General features: G+C 37.1%; 1 long non-coding RNA gene across 3 annotated transcripts in view; it reads left to right on the top strand.

Moving 5' to 3' along the window:
- Window positions 1–1,970, top strand: part of LOC119290634 — a 3,704-nt gene extending 1,734 nt beyond the window's left edge. For all 3 annotated transcript variants that reach the window (XR_005141933.1, XR_005141934.1, XR_005141932.1), the window contains one exon: window positions 1,746–1,970. This is a non-coding gene — a long non-coding RNA (uncharacterized LOC119290634). The remainder of the gene's footprint in view (window positions 1–1,745) is intronic.
- The last annotated feature ends 8,017 nt before the right edge of the window (window positions 1,971–9,987 follow it).

The following is a 9,987-nucleotide window of genomic DNA, read 5'->3' as shown; positions in this document are numbered from 1 at the left end:
CCCCCAACTGTTGGTGAGTTCTTGCGGATTGCTTCAGTCTGCAACTAGATCTCCCTATCCTGCCCATCAAATCTGATTTACTACTGAGATGCAACTAGATTTATTTGTACAACTTCAGTTTTACGCTTAGTTATATTTATAACGGGGCATCATATTATTAACTATTTTTTTCATTCTCTATATACTGAACGAAAACAAGGTATTTTATGTTTTTATTCTCTGAATTGCACAAGTGGCATGCAACTGTTTCTATTCGTTTTATTATCTAGAAGCAACAGCAAGGATATATCATACATGAGGGTACATAAAGGCCAGCTAGGAAATAGATTAGCTTTGAACACCAAAGTCAAGAATCTACTTTTGTAACTAGACTTTTTGTGTTGAACATCTCTCCTAGACTGAGATTTTTTGATAAAGTCAAAAAAATTGCTAAAAAAAAAGATGTGTTATGGGGTGGGAAACACAAAGTCTGAGATTCCTTGTTCTTGGTGCAGTGACTTTTTATTCCAGGTTTACAATCATTTACTATCTACAAGTAATAATCCAGAATGATTAGTATTTAGCTGAAAGAGATCAAGAAAAAAATTGCTCAACGGTTTGCTCAATTCTCGTGAAATTTGTAACTGGATTGCCACGGTTATTGTTGTGTATATTTGTTTCTTTCTAGAAACATAGGGGTTTTATGCCACCGTTCGCAGATACTGCCACAGATGTTGAGTGGCAACATGTTATTCCTTAGGTTCATGAAATGGAAAAAAAATCTTTTGAGTTTAAATTTTCTATATTACTGCATCAATTATGTAAGCAAATAAGTTCACCTTTGTTAGACCCCTCCAGCTATGTACTTTTGCTGCTACTAATCGTGAACTATATCAACATGGAGCATTCTAATTCTTCTGCATTGTTCTCTATCTCGACAACTACTGTAGTGTAGGCTGAAGCAATGACATGTATGATTGATGTAATTGCATCTCAATAGGAACTATTTGGTGCATAGTATATTGGTCCTAGCCTACTTGCTGTAAATGTCTGATTTTGATGGATTTTGTTTGGATTTGATTATACAATCAAGAATATTTACCCTTTTGAGCCATATTCAACAGGTATATCATCTAATACTAACGATTTCAATTATCATGGCATATACAAGTCAAAACTAAATCCAGTAAATCTGTATATCTACTAAAAAGTCACAGTTATATATATTTAGCTTTCAGCTCAGTGTATATATATACTCCCTCCGTTCCTAAATATTTGTCTTTTTGGAGATTTCAAATGGACAACATGTACGGATGTATATAGACATATTTTAGAGTGTAGATTCACTCATTTTGCTTCGTACGTAGTCACTTATTGAAATCTCTAAAAAGACAAATATTTAGGAACGGAGGGAGTATTTAACTTTCAGCTCACTGTATCCACTATCTGTAAAGTTGTATGTTTATTTTTTTGGAAACAAGTGTTGGAATATTGGCTGCTGGTACCTATGCACAGTAACTAAGTATGTCCCCGGGAACACTAAATGCTCAGCAGTCGGACAGAGAGCTTCTATGCCACATCCATGGCCACTACTGGGAGTTGATTGGTGGTCTTCATGTTTCGAAATGCTACTTTTATAGATTAGATAAGCGTATTCCTCATTTTGTGTTCTTGTGTGTGCATAATGCAGATATGAATTGTGGCTGCATTCAATTTCATAAACTAATTGAACATTCTAATAATTGAGACTTCTTTAACTTCTGTAGGAAGCAAACATAAGGACTGGACTCACAATGAACCATGAAGCCGGCGATCCGCGTCAACTGGATGCTTTAGCTTTCATTTTGTACAACCGATGTCTCATATTTGCGTCTTTTTGCTGTCATTCTGTAAACCTGATGTATGGTGTCTTGTCTTGGTGCTTAGAACAGACTGAAGTGTATGTATGTGACAATTAGTTAATGGAATAAAAATGGTTTGGTGCACCTGATGTATGATGTCTTGATGGTTATGCTTAGAACACATGACCTATATGTATGTGACAATCAGTACCATATGCTAATTAAAATTGTGGTTGGCTGAACAAAATGTTAACGAATTATTGGCCGGGAAAAGAAAATGCCATCAGATTGTTGGTTGGCAAAACAAACACCATCAAACAGTTGGTTGGGAAAGGCTAACAACAGGCCCAACAAAATGTTGGTCGGGAAAGAATACCCATCCGATAGTCGGTCGGGAAAGGCCCATGGTTACCCCAATGGACTGTTGGTCGGGAAAGGCCCATGGTAGGCCCAACAGACTGTTGGTCGGGGAAAATACCCCTTAGCCATCAAGCAGTGTGTCGGGAAAGATATGTCAGTCGGAAAAGGGTTTTCCCGTCTGGACTTTTCCTAACAGACATGATTGGTCGGCATTAGTCTTTCCTGACCAACTGTATGTCGGTGGAAGCTGTATTTCCGACCCACCTAGCTGACGGGGATGTAGTGTTGTGGTGTAGTGTGAAATGTTGCCTAACATGTTCATCGCATATTATTTTCTTTTGTAGCATGGACATATGGACTTTTGTATGGTTTAAAGAAATAGTCTAGTTTTGACATGAAGATTTTAACACTCAAGCATATGAACAAGCAACCATGTCTTTCAAAATATCAACACTAAAGAAAGTTATCCCTAGCCCATCATGTTCAATCATTGATCCATTCATGAAACACACTCGCATATTAGCTATACCCAATGCTCACGTACGATCATAGTGCCCCTTAATTGGTGCTTTATAAGAGAAGAAGGAGACTCAAATGAAAACAAAAATTGCATAAAGTAAATAGAAAGGCCCTTCGTAGAGGGAAGTAGGAATTTGTAGAGGTGCCAGAGCTCAAAGCTTAAATTAAGAGATATTTTTTTTGAGAGGCATACTTTTCCCATCAACAAAAATGAACGAGTAATTCCCAACACTTTCCATGCTAGATATATCATAGGCGGTTCCCTAATAGAAAATAAAGTTTATTAGTTTTTCCACCATTCTTTCATAATACCAACAGCTTCCAAGAAATTTATTATTTGACAACATAAAGTAAATTTGTTTTTTGCATCCCTATTACCGCCACACTCTCATGCAATGACAAGTGAATAAACACTCATCTTAAGAATAACACATCTAGCATGGAAAATATTGGCCACCCCCTACCGCTTCATGAGCGGTACGAGCACACAAAAAGGAAATTTATTTCGAAAATTAGAGATGGCACATACAAATTTGCTTAGAACTGCACGGAAATACCGCATATAGGTAGGTATGATGGATTCATGTGGAAAAACTAGTTAAAGGATTTTGGATGCACAAGTAGTATTTCTACTTAGTACAAGTGGAAGGCTAGCAAAAAGATTGAGAAGCAACCAACCAAGAAACAAAAAATCACATAGCGAGCATTAAGCATAACTAACACCGAATAATGCACCATAAGTAGGATGTAATTTCATTGCATAACTATTGACTTTTGTGCTTGCATAGGGAATCACAAACCTTAACACCAATATTCTTACTAAAGCATAATTAATCACCAACATGACTCACATATCACTATCATCATATCTCAGAACTATTACAAATAATCAAGTTTATTTTTTCCAATAATCTTCATGAAAGTTTTTATTATATCCCTCTTGAATATCTATCACTTTGGGACTAGTTTCATACATTGCAATTGCTAGCTCAAGCAAATTTAAGTGAACAACATGAGCATAAAATTTTTTGTCTTTCAAAATAATATAAGTGAAGCATGAGAGAATTTCTTCAAAAATATACTAACTCTCAAATCTAAGTGAAGCATGATAGCATTTCTTCAAAAATATAAAGCGCACCGTGCTAAAAAAGATATAAGTGAAGCACTAGAGCAATTCCATGGCTCAAAAAATTTAAGTGAAGCACATAGAGCAATTCTAACAAATCATAGCATAACTTGGCTCTCTCAAATAGATGTGTCTAGTAAGGATACTTGTGAAAAACTAGAAAGCAAAACAAGCAAAGACTCATATAGTACATGGCGCTCAAAGCAAAACTCATGATATGTGACGAATAAAAACATAGCTCCAAGTAAAATACCGATGGTCGTTAGAATAAAGAGGGGATGCCACTCGGGGCATCCCGAAGCTTAGTTGCTTGTTTCTCCTTGAATATTAACTTGGGGTGTCGTGGGCATCCCCAAGCTTAGGCCCTTCTTACTCCTTATTCCTTCATCCATTGTGATCTCATCCAAAACTTGAAAACTTCAATCACACAAAACTTACCAAAAACCTTCGTGAGATCCTTTAGTATAACAAAGGAAATCACCACTCTAAGTACTGTTGCAAACCATCTAAGCATAGACCTGGCTCGGATGCCACTGTTGCGAAATGTTGCATGGAAAACAAAAAAAATTCTACGCACATGCAAGATCTATCAAGGAGATGCATAGCAACGAGAGGGGAGAGTGTATCTACGTACCCTCGTAGACCACAAGCGAAAGCGTTTGTTAACACGGTTGATGTAGTCGAACTTCTTTGCGCTCCAACCGATCGAGTACCAAACGTACGACACATCCGCGTTCAACACACGTTCAACTCGGTGGTGTCCTCACCTTCTTGATCCTGCAAGACGGTGAAGTAGTGGATGAGTTCCGGCAGCACGACGGTGTGGTGACGGTGATGGTGAAGCTATGTCCGCTTGGCTTCGCCCAAGCACTACACAAATATGACTGAGGGACTAAACTGTGGAGGGGGCGCCGCACACGGCTAAGCAATTGTCGTGGTTATGTGTGGCTGATACGTCTCCAATGTATCTATACTTTTTGATTGTTCCATGCTATTATATTATCTGTTTTGGATGTTTTATATGCATTAATATGCTATTCTATATTATTTTTGGGGACTAACTTATGAACCCAGAGCCTAGTGCCAGTTTCTGTTTTTCCTTGTTTTGAGTTTTACAGAAAAGGAATATCAAACGGAGTCCAAACGGAATAAAACTTTCGCGATGATTTTTCTTGGAACAGAAGACACACATGGGACTTGGAAAGGAAGGCATAAGGGTCCCGAGGGCTCCACACACCCTCAGGGTGCACCCTAGGGGGGCACCCCTGGCTTGTGGGCCCCACGGGACTCCTCCAACCCTAATCTTTGGCCTATAAATTCAAAAATATTCCCAAATGACCAGAAGCATCCACCAATACTTTTCCACCACCGTAACCTTCTGTACCCATGAGATCCCATCTTGGGACCTTTTCCGGCACCCTGCCGGAGGAGGATTCGATCACGGAGGACTTCTACATCAACCCTAGTGCCCTTCCGATGAAGCGTGAGTACTTTACCACAGACCTACGAGTCCATAGCTAGTAGCTAGATGGCTTCCTCTCTCGCTTTGATCCTCAATACCATGTCCTCCTCGATGTTCTTGGAGATCTATCCGATGTAATCTTCTTTTGCGGTATGTTTGTCAAGAAATGATGAATTGTGGATTTATGATCAGTTTATCTATGAATATTATTTGAATCTTCTCTGAATTATTATATGCATGATTTGATATATTTGTATTTCTCTTCGAATTATCGCTTTGGTTTGGCCAACTAGATTGGTTCTTCTTGCAATTGGAGAGGTGCTTAGTGTTGGGTTCAATCTTGCGGTGTCCTCACCAAGTCACAAAGTAGGGGTAGCGAGGCACGTATTTGTATTGTTGCCATCAAGGGTAAAAAGATGGGGTTTTCATCATATTGCTTGAATTATCCCTCTACATCATGTCATCTTTCTTAAGGCGTTACTTCGTTCTTATGAACTTAATACTCTAGATGCATGCTGAATTCGATGTGTGGAGTAATGGTAGTAGATGCAGAATTGTTTCGGTCTACTTGACACGGACGTGATACCTATATTCATAATCCTTGCCTTGTATATCGTCATAACTTTGCACTTTTCTATAAATTGCTCGATTGTAATTTGTTCACCCATCGTATTATTTTCCTTCAAGAGAGAAGCCTCTAGTGAAACCTATGGCCCCCGGGTATATTTTCCATCATATATTTTGAGATCTATAAACCAAAAAAACCCAAAAATACCTCACTGCAATTTATTTACTTTTATTTTGTTTTACATTTTAGTAAGCTTGTATATCTATCTCTATAAGATCTCACCTTTGCAAGTGGCCGTGAAGGGATTGACAACCCGTTTATCGTGTTGGGTGCAAGTGTTCGATTGTTTGTGCAGGTGCATAGATTGGAGACCTGCTTGTATCTCCTACTGGATTGATACCTTGGTTCTCAACTGAGGGAAATACTTATCTCTACTTTGTTGCATCATGCTTTCCTCTTCAAGGAAAAAACCAACGCAAGCTCAAGAAGTAGCAGGAAGAATTTTTAGCGCCATTGCCGGGGAGATCTACATCAAGCCTACTAAGTACCCATCATAAACTATCATCTATTTGCCATTTGCCTCTCATTTTCTCCCCCCCGCCCACTTCTAAAACAATTTCAGAAAAATACAAAAAGATTTGCCTTTTTATTTGCCTTCTTATTTGCCTTCTTTTCGTTTGCCTTTATGTCTTACTTTGTTTGTTTGCTCGTTTGTTTGGTATAATTGTGTATATATTCCAGAACAGAAAGCAAAAAGTTTATGGATCTGCATCCACTTTCTAATCTTTTTAAAAGATCCAACTATGATGAACCAATTGATAGTGAGTTGAGTGCACTAGATTATCTTTATGATGTTTTGCTTGAAATCCGTGAATCTGGAAATTGTGATGAAGTGCTTTATGAAGTGATTCACGATAGATCTTTGAATAAAAAGCATGATTGCAATGATGTTATTATAAATTGTATTAATGTCAATTGTTCTAATAATATGCAAAACATAAGCTTAGGGATGCTAATTTTGCTATGTCCACTACTTATTGTAATGATCATGATTGGGGTGATAATGCTTCTTATGATCTTGAAATTTGTTTAAGCCTCATGATGAATATGATATTGATAATAATGTTTGCAATAATATTTAAAGTAGGTTTGGAAGAGTGTCAAATCTAGGTAATAATGATCCCACTACTTTGGATAATGATCAATCTTATGAAATTTTTGATAAAAGTGGGCTTGGAGAGGTCATGACTTTATTTGATGATAATCCCACTATTTTGGAAGAGTGACAACTTTGCATGCATGTGGATCATGAAGAGAAAATTTTATGTGATAGCTATATTGTTGAATTTGATTGTGATCCTACATGATTATTATGAGAGAGGAAAATATGGTTGTAGAAATTTTCATGTTACTAAATTACCTCTCGTTATGATGAGATTGCTATTGTTTCTTACTTCTTCCCTGCATATGCTAGTTTTTGCTTGTCTTGATAATTTGTTTGCTTACAAAATGCCGACTCATAGGAATTATGTTAGACTTAAACTTGTTTTTCAATGCTATATGATGCTCTTTTTGTGCATCAATTTTTCGTCTTTCTTGTGAGCATCATTAAAATTATCAACGCCTAGTTAAAAAGGCTTTAAAAGAAAAGCGCTTGTTGGGAGACAACCCAATATTTTTATTTTCTATTTTTATGAGAATATAAATTATTACCTCTGTAGTAATTGTGTTTTGGTGTTTTAAATTAGTGTTTGTGCCAAGTAAAGCCTTTGGGATACTTTGGTATATCATTGATTTGATCTTGCTGAAAAACAGAAACTTTTGCGCCCAGAAACATAATTGATCTGAGCTACTGGAACTTGATAAAATCCTGAATCATTCGCACAAGATTGATATAGGAATTTCCTCTGTTTTCCTAATTTTTCAGAATTTTTGGAGTTACATAAGTATACGAAGTTTATAGATTACTACAAACTATTCTGTTTTTGACAGATTCTGTTTTCTATGTGTTGTTTGCTTATTTTGATGAATCTATGGGTAGTATCGGGGGGTATGAACCATGGATAAGTTGGAATACAGTATATATTACACCAATTTAAATAAATAATGAGTTAACAACAGTACCAAAAGGTGGTGATTTATTTTCTTATACTAATGGATCTCATGAGTTTTCTGTTGAGTTTTGTGTTGTGAAGTTTTCATGTTTTAGGTAAAGATTTGATGGACTATGGAATAAGGAGTGGCAAGAGCCTAAGCTTGGGTATGCCCAAGGCACCCCAAGTTAATATTCAAGGAGAACCAATCATCTAAGATTGGGGATGCCCCAGATGGCATGCCCTCTTTCTTCTTCGTCTATTGGTAAATTTACTTGAGGCTATATTTTTATTCACCATATGATTCTTTGCTTTTTAGTTTGCCACAATCATACTTGTTGTACACACCTTTTGAGAGGGACACACATGAATCGTGATTTATTAGAATACTCTATGTGCTTCACTTATATCTTTTGAGCTAGGTAATTTTGCTCTAGTGCTTCACTTATATCTTTTTAGAGCACGGCGGTGGTTTTATTTTATAGAAATTGTTGAACTCTCATGCTGCACTTATATTATTTTGAGAGTTTCTCTAAACATCATGGTAATTTTCTTAGGTTATGAATTTAGTCCTAATATGATGGGCATCCAAGAGGGATATAATAAAAACTTTCATATAAAGAGCATTGAATACTATGAGAAGTTTGATTCCTTATGATTGTTTTGAGATATAAAGATGGTGATATTAGAGTCATGCTAGTGAGTAGTTGTGGATTGGTAGAAATACTTGTGTTAAAGTTTGTGATTCCTGTAGCATGCACGTATGGTGAACCGTTATGTGATGAAGTCAGAGCATGATTTATTTATTGATTGTCTTCCTTATGAGTGGCGGTCAGGGACGAGCGATGGTCTTTTCCTACCAATCTATTCCCCTATGAGCATGTGTGTAGTACTTTGTTTCATGACTAATAGATTTTTGCAATAAGTATGTGAGTTCTTTATGACTAATGTTGAGTCCATGGATTATACGCACTCTCACCCTTCCACCATTGCTAGCCTCTCTAGTACCGCGCAACTTTTGCCGGTGCATTAAACCCACCATATATCCTTCCTCAAAACAGCCATCATACCTACCTATTATGGCATTTCCATAGCCATTCTGAGATATATTGCCATGCAACTTCCACCGTTCCATTTATTATGACACACACCATCATTGTCATATTGCTTTGCATGATCATGTAGTTGATATAGTATTTGTGTTTTATACATGTCACTCTTGATCATTGCACATCCCGGTACACCGTCAGAGGCATTCATATAGAGTCATATTTTGTTCTAAGTATCGAGTTGTAATTCTTGAGTTGTAAGTAAATAAAAGTGTGATGATCATCATTATTTGAGTATTGTCCCATGTGAGGAAAGGATGATGGAAGCTATGATTCCCTCACACGTTGGGATGACTCTCCGGACTTTATAAAAAAGAGAGGCCAAAGAAGCTCAAATAAAAAAAGAGGCCAAAGAAGCCCAAACAAAAAAATGAGAGAAAAGAGAGAAGGGACAATGTTACTATCCTTTTTCCACACTTGTGCTCCAAAGTAGCACCATGATTTTCATGATAGAGAGTCTCCTATGTTGTCACTTTCATATACTAGTGGGAAGTTTCATTATAAGAACTTGGCTTGTATATCCAGTGATGGGCTTCCTCAAAGTGCCCTAGGTCTTCGTGAGCAAGCGAGTTGGATGCACACCCACTTAGTTTCTTTTTGAGCTTCAACTTATAGCTCTAGTGCATCCATTGATGGCAATCCCTACTCACTCGCATTGATATCTATTGATGGGCATCTCCATAGCCCGTTAATATGCCTAGTTGATTTGAGACTATCTCCTTACTTTTGTCTTCTCCACAACCACCATATTCTATTCCACATTTAGTACTATATCCATGGCTCACGCTCATGTATTGCGTGAAAGTTGAAAAAGTTTGAGAACATCAAAAGTATGAAACAATTGCTTGGCTTGTCATCGGGGTTGTGCATGATTTAATACTTTGTGTGATGAAGATGGACCACATCTAGACTATATGATTTTTTAGGGAT

The sequence above is a fragment of the Triticum dicoccoides genome, chromosome 4B (assembly GCF_002162155.2).
Source record: "Triticum dicoccoides isolate Atlit2015 ecotype Zavitan chromosome 4B, WEW_v2.0, whole genome shotgun sequence".
NCBI lineage: Eukaryota > Viridiplantae > Streptophyta > Magnoliopsida > Poales > Poaceae > Triticum > Triticum dicoccoides.
The sequence above is the reverse complement of the archived record's forward strand: the minus strand, read 5'-3'. Positions and strand labels throughout refer to the sequence as shown.